Here is a 21,864-nt window from a genome sequence, read left to right on the forward strand (position 1 = left end):
CAGATCATATGAATGCAACATCTGGGAGTAAAGTGTTGTCAGGACACGTAATGTGGTTTTTGTGTTCAGTTCTTTGGAGTGCCACAATGTGCAGCTGAGAGTTTCTTATGATGAACTTGTACATATCATGCTAATAATACGGTAATCACAGCTTGCAAGTCTGCTGTGTTATATAGTGTCAGCAAACTAGGAGATGATAGGTCTTCCCAGCACTTTCTGTCTCTCCAGACAGATGTGTAAATTTATCACTAGTTTCCTCTTGACATTGGAGAGATTTTTAATTTATTTATTTAATTCGGGTTTTATCACACCCTCCCTGCAAGCAGGGATGCTGAGTTTGGGCTGGTTAGAGGCCAACATTATCAGCAGGTGTTGTGTTGTGGGCTCGACGCATCGAATGATCAGAAAACAGAGTGATAGTCAGCACATGTTTACTCGTACACAACATAACACAGAAAATACTGGCCGGTTGGCCAACTATATACAGTCCCCTTGGCCCACCCACAAGTCTTATTGAAGGGTTTAAACTTCCCGCCAAGTTCCTATTGGTGACCACTAGAGGTTTCAGGATTCTAGTCCCTATTGTCTCTGAGAACCAAACTCTGGTATGAGTTGCTGGTGCCTGGTGGTGGTCAGCGGACATAACACCCCTTCCCTCGTAGTTCAAACCCCATCTATGTAACATAGTCCTTAAGATATGTTGGGGGCCGGTGCTCTCGCGTGGAACACCTTGGGGTCAGAAGTGGGACGTCGGGAGGTCTGGTCTGCTCCTTGCACGGGGTGCTGGGGGGAGGAGGAAGCGGAGCCTCTTCTGCCGCCATTGTGGGGGCTGGTGCTCTGTCTTCTGGCGTGATTGCGGTGATGGGGGCTGGATCCCGCAAACTCCCGTCAAGAGTTCCTAGTTCTGGAATGTCTGGTAACTCCCCTGTGGTGTTCCCTGGGGCCAAGACCTCTGCTGGAGTCGGACGGATGCATCTGTGCAGCTGGTCGACATGCTTCCGCAGTCTGTCGAGACCTCGTAAGACATGGGGCCCATGGGGCGGATGACCCGGCCTGTCACCCATTCTGGGCCTTTCCCATAGTTTCAGATGTAGACAGGGTCCTCCGGAAAGAAACCCGTGGAGCCTCCCTCTGCTTGGACAGATTGCACAACTCCGGGGCCCTGTCCAGGTGCAGTCTGTCCAAAAGGATCGTGGGCCACTGGCCCATGAGGAGTTCTGTGGGGCAGTGGCCGCTTACCATGTTTGGGGTGGTCCGTTGCACTAGGAGGAAGCACGCCAGCTGGAATTCCCAGTCCCCTTCCATCAGCCGGCTGAGTGCTTGCTTGGTGGTACGCACCATCCTCTCCACCTGGCCATTTGTGGTGGGGTGAAAAGGGGCGGACTTTACATACTGAATCAGGTTGCTGCAGAGGAACTCCTGGAACTCCGCATCTATCCCTGGTCACCACACAAAACTCCAGGCCAGGGCCTTCATCTGAACGATGCCAAGATGGGCTTTGTGTAGCACTTGCGGGACTCTGTGCCGTAGGGCACTGGGGATGACTACCCTGTCTCCCCAAAGTAAACAGCCCTTGTACGCGGACAACTAGTCTCTGTGAGTGGCAAAAGCAGTGAACTTGGGCCCTTCTGCTGCTGCTGGCCATCCCCTCACCACCCACCCCAGAACCCGGGAGTGGTCAGGGTCCCAGGCCGAGCGGCAAGTGATGTCCGCCGCTTGGAGGGGGGAATTGGGAAGGTCCTCTACCTGCAGAAGGTGGTGGGCAGGAGCCAGGTTGTCCTCTACTGAGGGCAAAGGCAGGTGGTTTATGGCATCAGCGTGACCTTGCCCCAGCAATTCTGCAAGGTGTAAGTGTAGCGGAGAAGTAAATGGACCACCGCAGGACCCGTGGGGAGAGAACCTGCAGGGTGCGATGATCAGGAGCGAAGAGGCCAATGAGGGGGTGATGGTCAGTGAAAATGGGCTGGCCATACACAAAGTCATGGAATTTTTTTACTCCGGCTACCACCACCAGGCCCTCCTGGTCGATCTGCGCATAGTTCCTCTCCGCTGATGATAGCGTCTGGGAGTAGTAAGCGATGGGCACCTCCCTGTTGTCCTGGAGGTGGTGGGCCAACACCGCGCCAACGCCGTAGGGGGACACGTCGCAGGCCAGGACAACTGACAGGGATTCATCAAAATGTGCTAGAACTTTATTAGAAATCAAAAGCGCCTTGACCCCCTTGAACGCGGCAGCCTGGCAGGGCCCCCACGACCAGGGTGCGTGTTTGTCCAGGAGGTCATGCAGGGGCTCTGCTACCACCACCTTGTGGGGGAGAAAGGCATTGTAGAAGTTTTTTTTTTTTTAATTTATTCAGAGTCCTAGGAACGCCTGTAGTTCCACTTTCAACTTGGGTGGGGGTGCCTCTACGATAGCTTTAATTTTGTCCCGGGCAGGATGTAAGCCATTCACGTCGACTGTGAAGCTAGAAAGTCCACTGATGGCACACCCAAGATGTCGCTTTTCACGCTTCACCTTGAGGCTCGCCTCGTGGAAGCGGAGGAGGACGGTACGCAGCCGGGTGGTGAACTCAGCAGGCATTGCTGCGGTGATCAACATGTCATCAAGAAACAGCATGACACCTGGGATTCCTTTCAATAGCGGGTCCATTAGTTGGAAAAGGCCCGGGGCTACGCTCACCCCAAACTGCAGTCTTTTCACTTTGAAAGCCCCCCTATGCGTGACAAAGTTTGCACGTCAGTGGTGACCTCATCCACCGGGAGCTGCTGGTAGGCCTGGGTGAGGTCCAGTTTCCCAAAAATCTTTGCCCCTGCCAGGGACCGGATAAGCGTGGTCCTGAAGTGCCTTATTTAACGTACACTTGTAATCCGCACAGATGTGGGCGTCCCCATTGGTCTTAACTGGGGTGACTATAGGAATCTCCCATGCTGCATGGGAGACCAATTCCAAGACTCCTTGACCCACAAGGTGGTCCAGCTCCACGTCTATTTTTGGACGTAACGTGAATGGAACTGTCCGGGAGCGCATCCTAATGGGGGCCACGGTAGGGTCGAGCTGCAGCGACACGGGAAGGCCCATATAGTTTAATCAAAAACGGATGGGAACTCATTGCAGACCTCTCGAAAATACTGCGAGTTGCAGAGCTGTACTCCTCCTATTGCGATTCCCAACGGGGCGAACCATGCATGTCCGAGGAGGCTGACCAGGTCCCTCTCAACCACAACTAAGTCCAAGTGACCTTCAAATCCCTTGTACCAGATTCAGAAACTGCCCACACCCTTTATCAGAATGCGGTTCCTCTGAAAGTCTGTTAGGGGGAGGGTTGAGGGGTGCAGGTGGGCCCCCCTGCAGGGGCAGAGTCTCTTAAGAGTCTCCTCCAAGCCTCTTAAGAGTCTCCTCCAAGTCTCCTCCGAGTCTCTTAAGAGTCTCCTCCGAGATAATGGAGGCTGCGAAGCCGAAATCGAGCTCCATTGTGCAAGGGGATCCCTCTATTTGGACCTGGATCTGGATCCGTGGGATAGAGGACTGGCTCGGAAGCCTCAGTACCTATTCGGATGGCTCGGCCGCAAGGAGGTAGAGTTTGTCCTGGGATCCGTTGTCCTCATAGTGGGTGTCTGCTCTTTGGCTGGGCTGTGGCGGAGCCTGTTGACCTCTGGACCTCCGGGAACAGCAGGCCTACATGATGTGCCCTGCGCAGCCACACCCGTGGCACTTGGCGTCCTGGAACCGGCATGTTTTCCAATCGTGCTTGTCTCCGCAGCTTGCGCACTCTTGGACTGGTACAGAGCATGCTGTGGAGCCTTGTTTCTGGTGCCTGGAGGACTGTTGGGTGCGGTGGACCTCCTCTCGGTCTTGGTCAAGGTTGTCAACCTGCGTCTGGCATGCGGCGTGCGTGGTCGAGGGATGGTTTCTTTCCCAAGCTTTGGCCCTAGAAAGGGCGGAAGTGAAGGTGCACTTCTCTTCCTCCATGATGCGGCGTCACAGTTTCTCGTCACTCAGCCCGAAAACCAGTTTGTCATGGAGGGCCGTGTTGAGATGGCCCCCAAAGGTGCACTCTGAGGCGAGCCAGCGGAGCTCAGCCATGTACTCAGCTACTGATTCCTGGGGCTGTTGTTGCCGGGCGTAGAAGGCCACATAAATCTTGGAGTTGCAGGTAAGTGAACCATTGTATTTGCTTATGTAATTTACATTCTATGTCACCATGTAAATTTGAATAAACTTTTGTTTGTAACTAAAAATATAGTTCATATTTTCTTCTGATTTGGTTGTATGTCCATATGGTTTATTTATTGTGTTCTTCCATGCACTTATAAAACCTTGACCATGTGTTCTCAAATTTTTGTTCGCTTTGTCCTCTCAAAATTAAAGTGAGTTTGTCCATCTCTGCGGTTTCAATTATTTTAAGATTTCTTCTTTTGAAGGTACTTCATTCTTTCTCCAATATTTGGCATATAATATTCTTGCAGCTGTCACTACATGTATACATCTTAGTATAATAAGATAAACATCTTTTACAATTTTCTGGTAATATATTCAATAAAAACAATTGTGATACATAGGGTATAATACATTTGAATTTTTTTAAAAAAACAATTCATGAATCCAAGACCAATTTTTTTAAATTCTATCCCACACCCACCACATATGAAAAAGGAACCAACATTTCTATGGCACTTCCAACAATCATTCGGTAGGTCAGGATAAAATTTTGCTAATATACCATCTCTAAAACATTTTATAAATATAAGTATTTGCTTTAGTAAACTTTATGTTTCCCCCCATAACTGTGACCATTGGTTTAAATCAATATTATGACCTAAAATTTGCGCCCACTGGACCATAAAGGTTTTAATTATTTCATCATGTGTTTTATTTTCCAACATTATTACATACTAAGAATAAAGCCCGTTGTGAAAATAAATACAACAAGCTCTAGAAAGAGGTTCTGGGAGAGTGCAGTAATTTTCTCCAGGGGAACTAATGTTATCAACATCCAGGTGAGGGCTGGAGATGTCCCGGAATTACTTCTGATCTCCAGATGCCAGAGATCAGTTCTTCCAGAGAAAATGGCTGCTTTGAAGGGTGGAGTTTATGGTATTACTAGGAATAAGGCTCATTGTGGAAATAAATACAACGAACTCTAGAAAGAGGCTCTGGGAGAGTGCCACGGCCTTGGGCACTCAGCGTCCATTTGCTGTGGCAACCTCAGCAGGGTATAATGACACAGAGTCTACCATTTTCTCCAGAGGAACTGATCTCTGCTACCTGAAGAGCTGTAATTTTGAGTGATCTTTACCCCTCCCCTGGAGATTGGCAACAATGGTTCCCCAGGAGGAAATTGCTGGTTTGGAGTCTATGGCATTGTACCTCTCTGAGGTCCCACCCCTCCTCAAACCCTGCCCTCTCCAGGCTCCACCTCTCAAGTCTCCAGTAACTTCCCAACCTGGAGTTGGGAACTCTATCTCCTTCCCAGCCAAGCATCAACCTGCCATTATCTGCCCTTCAGTCTTCAGCTTTCCTTGTCAACCACACACACCTGCAGCCTCTACCGTGCTCTGAAGCCGTGACTGCTACATCACATTGGCTGTCATAGGAGGGCCATCTCAGCAGGGTATAAGGACACAGAGTGCACAGTTTTCTCCAGGGGAACTGATCTCTGCCATCTGGAGAGCAGTTGTAATTTTGAGTGATCTCCAAGCCCTCACCTGGAGATTGGCAACAATGGTTCTCTAGGAGGAGCAGTGGGGACCATTTTCTCTGCAATGGGGACCAAAGCAGCTTACATCATTCTCCTCTCCCCCTTTTGACCTGCACAACAACCCTGTGAGGTAAGTTAGGCTGAAAGTCTGTGACTGGTCCAAAATCACCCATTCAGCTTCCACAGCAAGAACCTGGGTCTAGTAAACCATGCTCTGAAGCGCTGACTGCTATGCCTAGGATAGTCAACCTCTAGGTGGAGCCTGAAGATCGCCAGGTATCATAGACTCTACCATAAAATCTCCAGGAATTTTCCTACCTGGAGCTGGCAGTAATTCTGTACTCAGGACTGGCCCCAATGAGTTTTTTCCCAACGGCCAAAATAGGTGTGGACAGAGCCTTTTACTGACAGAACTAAGCTTGGTTGCCTAGCAACAGGCACTGAGAGCAAAGTAGGGTTGCCAGCTCTGAGTAGGGAAATACTTGGAGATTTGGAGGGCGGGTCCTATGGAAGGCAGCATTTGGGAAGGCGAAGGACTCAGCAGGGTATAATGCCATAGTGGAACTGATCTCTGCCTGGCAGACCCTGCTCTGAAGCGCTAACTGCTACACCTATGATAGCCAACCTCCAGGTGGAGCCTGAGGATCGCCAGGTATCACAACTGAACTCCAGACAACAGATCTCTCCCCCCTCCCGGGGAAAAGAACTGCTTTGGACGGTAGGCTCTATGGCATTCTGTTCAGCTGAGGCTTCTCCCCTCCCCAAACTCTGGCTTCTTTAGACTGGCTTCCTTAGACACAGAATATCCAGGAATTTCCCAACCTGGACCTGGCAACCCTAGTCAGGACAGGCCCCAATGAGTTCCTCACAAAGGCCTGGAAAAGGTTTCCTTCTACCAGCAGCCACTGTGGGAAAAGTTAGTCCCACAGAGGAGCCAAGCAGGAGAAGTGTCTTTGTCGGGAGAGACAGCCATTTGCCAGTAATTCTGACAGGGAATACTGGCTGAGGGAGTGGGCGGGGAAGAGGAGCAGACCCAGAACCTGCCCAATGGCTGATGGAGCTCATTGCACAGCCAATGGGAGAGCTGAAAAATGCCACCCCACTACTCAATTATATATAAGGAGAGATAATTTCTTAATCAGTTTCACATTGGTATATAACAGTATCTTCTCAATTTCTATTTTTGAATAAAAACCTATATAACAGTATCTTCTCAATTTCTATTTTTGAATAAAAACCTATTTGTCTTTAGCATATCTTGATTCTATTTGGTCTCTTTCCCACCAACTTAAATTAAGATTTTCTGTTGGTTTAAATTCATTTTTATTGCCCAACAAATCTCCATATCTTAAAAGTACATTTTTAGCTGCCCCAAGGGGTAAAATTTTATTTATTTTTCAAAACAAACATACAAACACATTGCAACACAAAACATGAATGGGGGCCTCATAAGTTTACAATATTAAAATCACGTTTCCTTATCATATATATTTCTTTCTCTGTTAGGTCTATTTCTAAACATTACAATCTATGTCTATATCTGCTTATTTTGGTGTTCAAACCTTTGATTAGCAGTCTTTGGGATACAGTTAGGGTTAAACCTTTATGCTTCAGTCTGTTATACTGTTATTATACCAATCATAAAAGCAATTCCATGCATTTTCAAAAGGAAAGGCTGTGCATCCTCTCATCAATAAGGTTAATTTATCATTTTCTGCTGTTTCCATCAGTTTATTTATATATTCTTGTTTCTTTGGTACTTCGGATGTTTTCCAGTATTTAGCATATAATATTCTCGCTGCTGTAGTAAAATAAACTATCAAATATCCTTAATTTTATCAAAGTCTTTCGGTAATATATTCAGTAAGATTACTTCCAGTGTGAATGGTATAACAGTCCCTTATATCTTTTGCATTATTTCATGGATCCACATCCAATATTTCTTAGTTATTTCACAATGCCACCACATATGATAAAAGGATCCTGTTCTACCTTGACATTTCCTTGACATTAGAACATTTACTGTTTGATTTCGCAATTCTATCTGGTGTTATATATATATTCTTTATATGCAATTTTCTTTATATGCAATAGCTTTTGTAATTTTTATATTTTCCCAATATTTGTTCCCATTGGTCTAAATCAATATTATGGCCTACATTTTGTACCCATAAAATCATATTAGATTTAAGTCTCATCATACATCATACTACTATGCAAAAAGGTATAAATTCTTTTAATAAGTTTTGAATCTGAGGATGTCAAAGTTTTTTCAAACTCCGTTAAGTTTTCATAAAATCCCAATCTTTTATCTTTGTATAATCTGGATTCTATTTGAATTTTTTGCCACCATGGCAAGTCTTCTGTTATTCTTAATTCATTCTTCTTATCCAAAATGTCCTGGTATCTTATTAGTTCTTTCCCAGCATAAATATTCAACAACTAGGGCCAGGGCGTTTTCGGTGGCGGCTCCTACCTGGTGGAACGAGCTCCCAGAGGAGATCCGGGCCCTGCGGGACCTTGTGCAGTTCCACAGGGCCTGTAAGACGGAGCTCTTCCGCCAGGCTTTTGAGTAGGAGCTGCCGCCGCCACTATCCCACCATCGTGGTAGTGCTTCATCGTCTGCCCCTATCATGGGGTGCAAGCATCGCCTGGCAGAAGCGTATAGAACAGCGCCACGGGAGACCGTGCTATTGAGACAGCTGGCCGCCGAACTGGGTTTATTGTTTCCCATTTTGGATGACTTACATAGGAAGTTCATAGCACCTTGATTATTGTTTGGGTTTTATTGTGGTTTTAAATGTTGCTTATTTTATTGTATTTTATCTATTCAATTCGGCTCTGCCGCTTGTTAGTCACCCTGAGCTATTGGGAGGGCAGGATACAAATCTAAAAATAAATAAATAAATAAATGTAAATGCCTCCAAAGGCGCAATGAATCTCGAGTTTTTTATGTAATGTCTTTTGTAGGTAGAGTCCCATACTTTTAAAAGTGTCGCTTGTAACAATGTTGTTTAAAATACTTATGTATTGATGCTTTCCCATACCACAAGAAGGCGTGCCATCCTAGTACGAGATCATGTCCTAATTTCAATATTCTCTTGTCTTCTAATATAATCACTCTTTTATCCATGCTAATGCCGCTGATCTATAATACAATAAACAATTTGGAGGTCCGATTCCTCCTCTTTCCTTAGTATCTTGTAAGGCCTTGAGTCTTATTCTTGGCCGTTTTCCTTGCCATATGAATTTCGAAACTACTTGATCTAGCTCTTTAAAGATTTTTTGATTCTGTAAAATAGGAATTGTCTGAAATAAAAATATCCATCTAGGAAGAATATTCATTTTTAATTAATGCAATTCATCCCATAAAAGAGATCTGTAGATTTTTCCATTTTTCTAGCTCTTCTTTAATTGTTTTAAGAGCTCTTTGTAGTTGTTTTCATATAGAGTGCTACATTTATTAGTCATCATGATTCCTAAATATTTTATTTTATATTTTATTTGAAATCCAGTAATTTCTTGTAGGTGTATCTTTTGTTTTATGTCCATATTTTTCGTTAACATTTCTGTCTTATCAATATTTATTTTCAGTCCTGCTACTTGGCCATAATCCTGTATTTTTTTCTTTTAAGATGGCAGTAGAGGTTTCAGGGTTCTTCAAAATGAATACTATGTCATCTGCAAATGCTAAAAGTTTAATTTCTTCTCCTTTAACTTTAAGTCCAATAATCCTTTTCTCTTCTCTAATTACATCATTCAGTATTTCAAATGCAAAGATGAACAGTAGTGGCGAGAGGGGGCAGCCTTGTCTTGTCCTTTTTTGATTTTCAAAGTTTTGTGTCCTTTCTCCATTGACCACGACCATCGCATTCTGTTTGGTATATATTGCTTGTATCATTTTTATAAAAATTTTCCCCTGCCTCTGCCGCTCTCAATGCTTCTAGAATAAAAGTCCAGTTGACATTGTCAAATGCCTTCTCTGCATCTAAGATCAGTGCCAGTTGTTTCTCATAATTTATCTCATAATACTCCAAAACAGGGGTCGGATGGGGCCGGAGCTCTCTGGAGCACCGCTCCGGGAGTGAGGAGCCCAGGGGGGCGGGGCTTCCCGTGGGCGGCCCGGCCACCCCTCCCTGCGCTTCCCGGGGCCGTGAAGATCCACAGCATCCTAGGAAATCTGGCCACCCTGTCCCAAGGTTCCCGAACTGGAGCCTTGAACGGGCTTGGCTGGTTGCCTGTGAGTCCCGGTGCAGAAAAAAAGCCCTTGAGTGAGTCAGTTTTGAATTTGTTTGTTTTGGTGGGGGGGGAGGAGCTGGCATGCCCACATGGAGCCTTGAACTGGCTTGGCTGGTTGCCTGTGAGTCCCCCTGCAGGAAAAAAGCCCTTGAGTTAGTCCGTTTTGAATTTGTTTGTTTTGGTGGGGGGGAGGAGCTGGCATGCCCACATGGAGCTTTGAACTGGCTTGGCTGGTTTCCATTGAGTCCCCCTGCAGGAAAAAAGCCCCTTGAGTTCATTTTCAGTTTTTTTGAGGTGGGAGGTTGACGGAGCTGGCTTCCAAATGGAGGCTTCTGCCTGGCTGGCTGGTTGGTGGTGAGTCCAGGGGAGAGAAACACCCCTTGAGTTTGTTTTGAGTGTAATTTTGAGATCTTTTAAAAACTAATTTGGTGCCACAAAGCTAGCTTCTTTCCTTCCCCATCTATTTACCTTTTTTCTGGTTCTGCTGTGTGAGATGGTGGATGCAGACCACTGGCATTGGCTTGCATCTGCCTGCTTCATGTAGGATGCACAACACCCAGGTGGAGGAGGGGAGGGGTGTCATTCTACCAAAAACAAGAGTGTTTGGGTCTTTTTGTGAGTTTGAGGACAGGAACTAGAGCTGAAGTGAGATTGGAAAAGAGTATGTAGCTTTCTGAAAACCCTTGAAGAGGGAATAAGTTTGTTCTTGGAGGGGCAGAGCAATATGGATCCCCTTTTCCATTTCTAACAGATTGCCCATTGGAAGCAATGGGAAACACTTGAAGGTCCATTGGAAATAATGGGAGCCAGGAATCCCAAATGCCAATTGACTGGCATTGATTGCATTGAAATAGATTACAGTACAAGTAGAGTTGCAATAAAAATGCAGAATGGATTTTCCATTAGGGTCTCTGGGCCCAAATACACTACTCTCTGGGAATGGAATGAGAGCCCACGGAGTGGAATGACAGCCCCTAGGAGTAACAGAAGTGTTCTGGAACTGGAATTGAGAGCCCACTGAGTGGAATGACAGCCCCATGGTGTAACAGTAGTGTTCAGGGACTGGAATGAGAGACCAAGGAGTGGAATGACAGCCCCAAGGTGAAACAGGAGTGTTCTGGGCCTGGGATGACAGACCACAGAGTGGAATGACAGCCCCAGGGTGTAGCAGGAGTGTTCTGGAACTGGAATGAGAGACCACGGAGTGGAATGACAGCCCCAGGGTGGAGCAGGAGTGTTCAGGGACTGGAATGAGAGACCAAGGAGTGGAATAACAGCCCCAAGGTGAAGCAGGAGTTTTCTGGGACTGGGATGACAGGCCACAGAGTGGAATGACAGCCCCAGGGTGTAGCAGGAGTGCTCTGGAACTGGAATGAGAGACCACGGAGAGAGACCACAGGGCTTGCCAGCTCTGAGTTGGGAAATACCTGGAGATTTTTGGGGTGGAGCCTGAGTGTTGGATGTTGCCTTCCGATGATGTCAAGGGGTGTGGTATATGCTAATGAGTTATGCTAATGAGTTATGCTAATGAGCTCCTGCAGCTCTTTTTCTACGAAAAGACACCTGCTCCAAAACATCTATAACACATCACAGATTATTTCTAATTCGGCCAATTCTTTGAGTAAACAACTCATTTAGTGGTGTAGCAATTTGAGTCTGGATTTTAAATGTACAGTTGTTGCTTTTTCCATTATTATTTTTCTTGCTTTTGTATTTGTTTTTGTAGGTTATTATATTCTTGTCTTCTTTGCAGATTCTTGCATCAATTGTCCTCTTGTGAATGCTTTTAATGCATCCCATGCTATATTTATTGATATATCAGGTTGAATATTTCCTTTAAGGAAAAAATTAAGTTCCTTTTTCATTTTGTTAACAAATCTCTCATTTTTCAAGTTAGAAATATTTAAAGTCCATCTACCTCGCAATCCGCTCCCGCTTCAGGGCGATAATGGACACCCCCCACATTGCCGGTTGCGGGAGGGGCCAAAAACAAGCCTCCTGCTCCAGCCCTTTCTCTGGGAGGGCTGGCCGAGCTTTCCCGACTGCCAGGAGGCTCCGAAAAAGAGCGGAAAGGGATCGGGCAGCTCAGAGCGATCTGAAAGCCGCCTGTTGCCGCGTCATACCGGAACCGGATCAGGAACCACAGTGAGTTTTAACACTCAGACTCCTGCAACAATCAGAATCAACAACTCCTTCTTAAGGAAAGTTTATTGATACAGTATTGGCAGAGCACCTCTATTTCAGGTTCTGTGTTAAGACTAAAGCAAAAAGTATGGGTGGACGGATATTCACGGTTCAAAGAGGTCATTGGGCGGCATGGAGCCAATCAAGGTAAAAGACAGGGCTCGCCAGAATGTAATGTTCCCGCATTCCCAGAGGTGATGTTACAGCTAGGAACCAAGGTCAGGCACATAAAACATGTAGATAAGGGAGTATCACCAAGACAGCCAGAGAACAGAAACTAAAACATTCCAAGCAGCTCCCCCCTCCATACCAGTCACTATGGCAGTGAGCTGACACAGGCCTTCCTGACATACTCATGAAGGCAGTTTCACAGAGCAAGAGCCATCACCACAAAAACTCTGATATAAGCAGAAGTTTTGTTCAGAGGAGTGCAGTTTCCTCACAGAGCATACCAGAATACATGGTTTATGTCCACAACAAAGTTGTAATGTGATGGCTTCCCCACAATTTTGTTGTTGTTCAGTTGCACAGTCGAGTCCGACTCTCCGTGACCTCATGGACCACATCATGCCAAGCCCTCCTATCTTCCATCGTCCTCCAGAGTTTGCTTAATTTCGTGTTTGTTGCTTAATTTCATGTTTGTTGCATTGATAACACTGTCTAACCATCTCATCCTTTGCCATTCGCTTCTTCTTTGACCTTCAATCTTTCCCAGCATCAGGGTCTTCTCCAGTGAGTCCTCCCTTCTCATTTGGTGGCCAAAGTATTTGAACTTCAGCTTCAGTATCTGTCCTTCCAGGGAGCAGTCAGGGTTGATTTCCTTTAGGATTGACTGATCTGATCTCCTTGCAGTCCAAGGGACTCTCAAGAGTCTTCTCCAGCACCATAATTAAAAAGCATATATTCTTCAGCGCTTGGCCTTCCTTATGGTCCAACTCTCACAGCCATACATTACTAATGGGCTTTTTAATGAAAACCTCATACTGTCACATGAGCCTGGACAGAGACTAGGAGAATGGCAGGAATGGAACAGTGGACTCAGGAGGAGGAAGTTTGCCAGCTCAGCAAAAAGAGGGTCCTCTTGGAACGGACAAACACTATTTATAGCACTCAGGTCCATGTTATCTTTCCACTCATTGTAGCTGCTGCACAGGGTCCCTTCATGCAAAAATACAATTCCAAGGTCAGTGCTCAACGTCATTATTTAAAATTTATTTTTTTTGCAGTCAGCCACAGGCTCCATTCAGACAAGAAAAAGGTAAGAGGGGGGAGATCATGCACGGGAGACGATGGGCTCCAACAAGCAAGAATCCAAAGATGGAGCTAGGGGTCACATAGATCACACACCACAAAATAAAAACCACCACCCGGTGTCCACGGCCTGCCCCCCTCAAAAATGGGGGAGTGTGTTAGGGGGCTCCTCCTGCAAAGATGAGCTCTAGAACAGCCTGGATGTCCCCCTCAGTGACCTGCAGGGGTCAGAGGCTGAGCTCGTTGTCGTGACTGCCCATGTCCCTCAGCTGCTGCAGCCGTGGCTGCCACTGGCTCTGCAGGCTGGGTGACCTGGAAGCCTGGAGGGCATGCTGCAGGACCTGGCTGAAGAGGTTGTTGGTGATAGGCATGTCTGACTGGATGCTGGAGGACATGGGCAACATGCCTGAAGAATGGCCCTGGGTTCCTGGAGTCGGAGTATGTGAGCTGCTCTCGGGGGTACGGGCCAGTGCCAGTTCCATTGCCAACTCACTCTGGGTGATGGGCTGGGGTCTTGCTACCCCAGTGTAGCTGAGGGAGGCAGGGCGGCAGCTGGAGGTGCTGCTGGAGGGAGTTATCCTTGTACTCTGATGGAAGTCATCTTTATCATCAGAGAGGCCTTCAAACAAGAAACCATCCGGCATATTGCAGTAAGAGCGGGATGGCATGTTCTGCAAGGAAGTCTCTGGGGTGGGCAAGGGCGTACTGCCCACCACCGAGTGCAGAATCGGGATGATGGCATTCACCAAAGCAGGGTGGGTTGGGATGAGCTTGTCCAGCATGGCTGGATCAGCAAAGACAGAAAATAGGTCCTTATCCTGCAACACCCCCAAAACAATGGGATCGCTGTTCAGCCCGGGTGTAGCAACGATGATCTGATCCAAGGACTTCTTATTCCCCAGCATCTTGAAGACTGAATCCCGGCAGACTGGGCTGCTGTGTTAGGCAGTTTGCAGAACTCAGAATTCTCGTGCGGCAGCCATTTTATCCACTGGCTCTGGTTTCTGATCCGGTTCAGGCCAAGACTTGCGGAGGACGTGGACTGTGGAACCGGATTGGATCCCATAGAATTCTAGGTTCTGGTCGTCCCACAGCTTCCAGGCACAATAGATCAGATCAATGAGTTCCGGGTCAGGGACAGATTCCTGGAGCTTCCTGGTGATGAGCTGTTTCAGGTAGGATATGCTGTAGCCACCCAAGGGGAACTCGCCCAGCTCCATTTCCAGCAGTTGCAGGATGGATTTTGGAGCCAGGGACTGATCTGCCAGTTTCACTGCAATGTAACACTTGGAAGCGGACAGGGCATCAGGGTCGCTGGGCAGGCTTGATTCGACAAGGCCCCAATCAGAACTCCAAGTGGAATCTGGATATTGACAATCGACATTCTCCGCCAGCCAGAAGCGCTTTGCCGCTTCCACATGAAGCATGCTGGGGCCTGTACTTTCTGCAAGAAAAGAATCTTTATATCTCTAGCCAGCGGTGTGGCAATGCTGGAAGGGGAGAGAGAATCGCAGTTATCCATTATTTATTTATTTATTTTTGGGATTTCTATCCCGCCCTACCCAGTGGCTCAGGGCGGCTAACAACAATATAAAACTTAAAAACAGTAAAACAATAATATAAACAATTAAAATTTGGTGCTACAAATCTACATACATTCTACACAATACACAGCGGCTAGCGTTTTCAACAGCGCGAGTGCCAGGAATAGTCGTTACCCAAACACAGTTCTTCGGGCGACATCTACCCCCCGCCCCAGGGTACGGTGATGGGCATGTCTTTCTTGCATTACTACTGAGAATACCATTGCTTTGACCATACGGACTTTTGTTGGCAGGGTGATGTCTCTACTTTTTATTATGCTATCTAGGTTTGCCATAGCTTTCCTCACAAAGCGAAGGCGTCTTTTAATTTCATGGCTGCAGTCACCATCTGCAGAGATCTTGGATCCCAGGAATGTGAATTCTGTCACTGCTTCCATGAGTTCCCCTTCTATTTTCAAGTAGTGATGGGGCCGGATGCCCAAATCTTAGTTTTTTTGATGTTGAGATTCAAGCCAACTTTTGTGCTCTCCTCTTTGACCATTAGCAAGAGGCTCTTTAGGTCCTCTTCACTTTCTGCCATTAGGGTGGTATCGTCTGCGTATCAGAGGTTGTTGATGTTTTCCCCGGCAATCTTAATTCCAGTTTGTGATTCATCCAGGCCTGCATTTTGCATGATGTACTCTGAATATAAATTAAATAAGCAGGGTGACAATATACATCCTTGTCGTACCCCTTTTCCTATGCTAAACCAATCAGTTTTTCCATATCCAGTTCTAACTGTTGCTTCTTGACCATTATACAGGTTTCTCAGGAGACATGTGAGGTGGTCTGGTACTCCCATATCTTTAAGGACTTGCCATAGTTTGTTGTGATCCACACAGTCAAAGGCTTTAGCATAGTCAATAAAGCAGAAGTAGATGTTTTTCTGGTACCCCCTTGCTTTCTCCATAATCCAGCGAATGTTGGCAATTTTATCTTTAGTTCCTCTACCTCTTTGAAACCCAGCTTGTACTTCTGGCAGTTCTCTATCAACGTACTGCTGCAGCCTAGCTTGTAGGATCTTGAGCATGACCTTTCTAGCATATGAAATGAGTCCAATTGTGTGATAGTTTGAACATTCCTTGGCATTGACCTTCTTTGGGATTGGAATGTAAACTGACCTTTTCCAAACCTGTGGCCACTGTTGCGTTTTCCAAATTTGCTGACATACTGAGTGCAGCACTTTAACAGCATCATCTTTTAAGACTGGGATACCATCACCTCCGCTAGCTTTTTTGTTAGTATTGCTTTCTAAGGCCCATTTGACTTCGCACTCCAGGATGTCTGGCTCAAGGTCAGTGATCACACCATCATGGTTGCCAAGGACATTGAGGTCCTTCTTCTATAGCTCTTCTGTGTATTCTTGTCATCTCTTGCTAATCACTTTTGCTTCTTTTAGGTCCCTACCATTTTTGTCCTTTATCATGGCCAGCTTTGCATGGAACATTCTCTTGATTTCTCCAATTTTCTTGGAGTAGTTTGGTGTAGTGGTTAAGTGTGCAGACTTTAATCTGGGAAAACTGGGTTTGATTCCCCACTCTTCCACTTGCAGCTGCTGGATGACCTTGGGCAAGCCATAGTTCTATCAGAGCTGTTCTCTCAAGGACAGTTCTGGAAAGAGTTTTCTAAGCCCCACCTACCTCGCAGAGTGTCTGTTGTGGGGAAGGGAAGGGAAAGGAGTTTGTAAGCCGCGCTGAGACTCGGAGTGAAGGACGGGGTTCTCCATTTTAATTGCTGCTGCCAGATGGAAATCAAACTCACCCCCTCCTTTAGGCTTGTGGTATGATAAGCTCTGGATGCAATTTATTATGAGGAAAATAGCAAATGGAATAGAGAGACAATCAAATTAGGATTATCAATCACCCTTTGTGTGTAAGTGGTTCCCAGTTATCCACTTTCTTTCTGAAAAAGATGTGGTTCCATCTTTTATTATGGATAAACATTGGCTGTTTTTGAATATGAGGTACCATAGATTTGTAAATTGGTATATATATAACTGCTTCTAACTTTCTCATAGGCCGATATAAGCAATAGGGTTTAGGGCATGCAAAGGCATTTCATATAAGGCTAGTAGCTAGTAGGCTGAATTCACACATCATAACCAACGTTGTTTGAAATTATTGTCTTGTTACACTCTATGTTGTTATATGTTGTTTGTTGTTTATTATATGTTATTTGTTTGTTACATGTTACATGTTATATGTTTAATTTCAAATAAAATCTAAAAAAAGGGGAAAAGCAAAAAAAAAGTGAAGGGCGGGGTATAAATCCAATCTCTTCTTCTTCTCTTGAAGAGATCTCTAGTCCTTCCCATTCTATTTTTTTCCTCTATTACTTTGCATTATTCATTCAGGTAAGCCTCCTTATCTCTCCTTACTGTTTTCTGGAAATCTGCATACAGTTGGTAAATCTTTGCTTTTCACCTTTGCCTATCATTTTCCTTCTTTCCTCTGCTATTTGTAAAGCCTCATCAGACAATCAATTTGCTTTCTTGCATTTCTTTTTCTTTGGGATTGTGCTGATTGCTGCCTCCTGTACAATGTCACGAACCTCCATCCATAGTTCTTCAGGCACTCTATCAAATCTAGTCCCTTAAACCTATTCTTCACCTCCACTGTATATTCACAAGGGATGTGATCTAGGTCTAACCGGAATGGCCTAGTGGTTTTCCCAACTTTCTTCAGTTTAAGCCTGAATTTTGCAATGAGTAGCTCATGATCTGAGCCACAGTCAGCTCCAAGTATTGTTTTTACTGACTGTATAGAGCGTCTCCATCTTTGACTGCAAATGACATAATCAGTCTGATTTCAGTGTTGCCCATCTGGTGATGTCCATGTGTAGAGTCACCTCTTAGGGTGTTGGAAGAGGGTGTTAGCTATGACCAGTGTGTTCTCTTAGCAAAACTCTGTTAGCCTTTGCACTGCTTCATTTTGTTCTCCAAAGCCAAACTTGTCCGTTATTCCAGTTAACTTTTGTCTTCCTTCTTTAGCATTCCAGTCCCCTATGATGATAAGGACATCTTTTTTGGGTGTTACTTCTAGGAGGTGTTGTAGGTCTTCATAGAACCGGTGCACTTCATCCTCTTCTGCATCAGTGGTTGGGGCATAGACTTGGATTACTGTGATGTTGAATGGTTTGCCTTGGAATCGGACCGAAATCATTCTGTCATTTTTGAGATTGTATCCCAGAACTGACTTTCGCACTCTCTTGTTGACTATAAAGGCCACAGCATTTTTTTCTACAGGATTCTTGGCCACAGTAGTAGATATAATGGTCTTCTGAGTTAAATTCACCCATTCCCATCCACTTTAGTTCACTGATTCCCAAGATGTCAATGTTCAGTCTTGCTGTCTCATTTTTTACCACATCCAACTTACCTGGATTCATAGATCTTACATTCCAGGTTCCTATGCAGTATTGTTCTTTTCACCATCATACTTTCCTTTCAACAATAAGACACATCCACAGCTGAGCATCGTCTCGGCTTTGGCCCCGCCACTTCACTGTTTCTGGGGTTACTTGAACTTGCCCTCTGCTCTTCCCCAGTAGCATATTGGACACCTTCTGACCTGAAGGGCTCATCTTCCGGCGTCATATCTTTTAGCCCTTTTTTACTGTCCATGGGGTTTTCTTGGCAAAGATACTAGAGTGGGTTGCCATTTCATTCTCCAGTGGATCACATTTTGTCTGAGTTCTCCACTGTGGCCTGTCTGTCCTGGGTAGCCCTCCATGGCATAGCCCACAGCCTCATCGAACCACAGAAGCCCCCTCACCACATTGTATAGTGAAACTGCTGCTCAGTTAACTACTCTTTTCTCATAATGTTTTGTAAACGAATGCAGATGGAGTGTTAAGCTCCATTCTAAGATACTCATATTCATTATAATGTATATAGAGGCCCTTTTTTCTTTCACTTGTGCATTCATAAGGCCTCTGCACATCTTCTGATGAACTTGGGGGCAAAGTGTGGCATTTATGCTACTGTAATCTCAGTTTGAGCAGTACATGTGTGTGTTCATACATTTTTATTATAACAACAACAACAACAATAATAATAATAATAATAATAACAATAACAATAATAACAATAATATACTTTATTGTCATTGTACATAGTACAACGAAATTAAGATGCAATCATTCGGTGATCTACAACCATACTCAACCATAGTCAACAGCCCTAAACAACAGATTTGATAAAGGGATCTTTTAAGTCTGATTGCTTTGGGCCTCACCCCCCCCCCCCCCCCCCGCATCCCAGTGCTGAATGCTGCTTGTTCTGCTCCAGAGATCTTAGGGAACAGCTAGCAGACTTCCTCTGTTGTTTCAGTTACTTGGCTTCTTCTTTATTGTACAATCCTTGCACTTCCTTAAAGTGCTAAAATCTGTCCATCAATGAGACTTTTATTTGAATAAAATAAATTTTAATGAGAAGAAGCTGAAGTAACTAAGTACATAAGGAGAATCCTTGAACTTGGTGACTTAAGCAAAGAGGATTTGGGGCTCACTGGAATTCTTTCCTAGTGTTTTTCCATCAGTGCAAAGTACTTAAACTTCCAGCCCATAAATCCAAGACCTTGGCCATCAGGGAGTTGCAGATGAGAGGAAGTGAAAGTCAAAGACAGAGGGCTTTGAGCGCCTTAAAGGTTTCGCATTAGGATTGTGTTTCTCCAGCTTTTGAATTTGCCTTTCATACTGGGCGTTTTTATGGAGCTATTCAATCCCAGGATGTAAAAGAGATGACAGGAGGTGTGGAGGGGCTGTAATGTCAGGAAAGGATGTCTCGCGTCCCCTTTGCAGAGTCCTCATGGGCAGCACACTTGGTGACAGGATACATTCAGCTGGCCTTAATGGGCAAAGCTGTTCAAATCCTGCTGTTTTGGGGAGTAGAAGAAGACACTGATACCCTCGTTTTTCCAAGGGGAAGGAAGAGAGGAGAGGATGGTAACTTGGGCCAGGCCATGCATGGCTAATGCATTTCACCTCCAGGCTTATGTCATGCTCATTTAGAGTGAAATAGTTTCATTCTTTTATTTTGAAACAATTCCTGGATCACTTTCCTTCCTTGCCCTCTGAGAGTCTTACTAGTGGCTGATGTTACTTGTGATACTGGGGTCTAATAGCATATTATCCATTTCTTATGGTACCTGAGTTTCTTCTTAAGAAAACCATCCAAGGCTGTGAGCATTGCTGTGTTCACTGTAGGACAGCATTTAAAGGGAAGACAGCATTTATCTTGATACTTGATATCTAGTCCTTCCCCTCCACCACCATCATTCTAAATCCCTATTGCAACTCTTTGAACTGGAAATTGAGACAGGCTACTTTTTTTTAGTTCTTGCAAATGGATTGCATTTGTTATGCATCTAGTGAGCCAAATTGTATTTTATTTTTTTATAATTAATATAGAGAAATGTACACATTGATTTAGTCATGGTTTCCCTCTATCTACCCTGCTTTAAGCATCAGGTATGGATGTGGTTAAAAAGTAGCCATAAACTAGAATGTGAAGAGTGTTTGCAAACTACACTTTGCAGCATTAATCATAGCTAAGCATTGCATCTATGCTGGGCAAACCATGGTTAAGGCAGTTTCTTTCCCCACGATCTGCACTATATATCAATTAACTAAAATTGTGTTTGTAGATTTGCCCAGCAGGAGCAGCATGGAGAGAGTATTGCAGAGGACTGAAATACATCTCCTTAGAGAACAAATATGACTGGCAGATTACTGAAAGATATCATTTGGAACATGTCCAGTGGAGGGCAACAAAGATGGTGAGAGGTCTGGAGACCAAGTCCTATGAGGAAAGGTTGAAGGAGCTGGGTATATTTAGCCTGGAGAGGACACGACTGAGAGGTGATATGATAACCATCTTCAGGTACTTGAAGAGCTGTCATATAGAGGATGGTGTGGAGTTGTTTTCTGTTGCCCCAGAACCAATGGGTTGAAATTAAATCAGAAGAGTTTTTGGCTAAACGTTAGGAAGAACCTCCTGACAGAATGGTTCCTATGTGGAACAGGCATCCCCAGGAGGTGGTGGGCTTTCCTTCTTTGGAGGTTTTCAAACAGAGGCTAGATGGCCATCTGACGGCAATGCTGATTCTGTGAACGTGGGCAAATCATGAGAGGGAGGGTAGGAAGGGTTGCATCAGTGCTTAGTTCTTGTGGTCCTTTCTTACATGCCCAGGAAAATGCTGATCACCACTTTGGGGTCAGGAAGCAATTTTTCTCCAGGCCAGTTAGGATCGAGATCCTGGAGGTTTCTTGTCATTTTCTGGGTGTGAAACAATGGTCACTGGGGGTGTGGAGGGGGAGGTATTTGTGAATTTCTTGCATTGTGCAGTGGGTTGGACTAGATGACCCTGGGGGTCCCTTCCAATTCTATGATTCTATGAATGTATATAAATGATCCCAGGGCTTCCACAATTTTTACATGTTGGGTCATAGAATCATCGAGTCAGAAGGGACCATTTAAGAAAGTCCCATCCCTCTTTAACCCTAAGTATTTCTGACCATGGGATTCTACCAAGCATAACTTTAAGTTTGTCAAAATTTCCTTTTCTGAAGTTCAACCTATATGTCTGACTATGGCTGCGGTCACACAGAGCATTAGCCACGCTACAGAGATGGAAGATAGGCGGATTTTCCAGGCGCAATCAAACTGCAACATCTGGGAAGCGTAGAGCTCCCGTGGCTAACCCGAGGCTTCCTGCCGAAGGTGCACCATAAAAAACTAGTACCTCTGAGGTACTAGTTTCCGGAAACCGCGGGACAAGGGCAGGCGTCTGATCACATTTCTGGTGGTAGCTCGTGGCATCCGGCGCCCGCCCATGTCCCGTTGCGAAAAGGTTTTTCCCCCCCCAAGTCTCCAGAGGATGCACACAAGCACCCAACGGCGCATGCAC

General features: G+C 45.3%; 1 protein-coding gene and 1 pseudogene across 1 annotated transcript in view; one reads left to right on the top strand and one right to left on the bottom strand.

Annotated features, from left to right (window-relative positions):
• LOC107118311 (heparan sulfate glucosamine 3-O-sulfotransferase 3A1-like) overlaps nt 1-21,864 on the top strand; it is a 109,981-nt gene that overhangs the window by 21,017 nt on the left and 67,100 nt on the right. The window lies entirely within an intron of this gene.
• Nucleotides 13,532-14,800, bottom strand: LOC107118309 (annotated as a pseudogene).

Source organism: Gekko japonicus, unplaced genomic scaffold (genome assembly GCF_001447785.1).
Source record: "Gekko japonicus isolate JY-2015 unplaced genomic scaffold, Gekko_japonicus_V1.1 scaffold973, whole genome shotgun sequence".
Taxonomy (NCBI): domain Eukaryota; kingdom Metazoa; phylum Chordata; class Lepidosauria; order Squamata; family Gekkonidae; genus Gekko; species Gekko japonicus.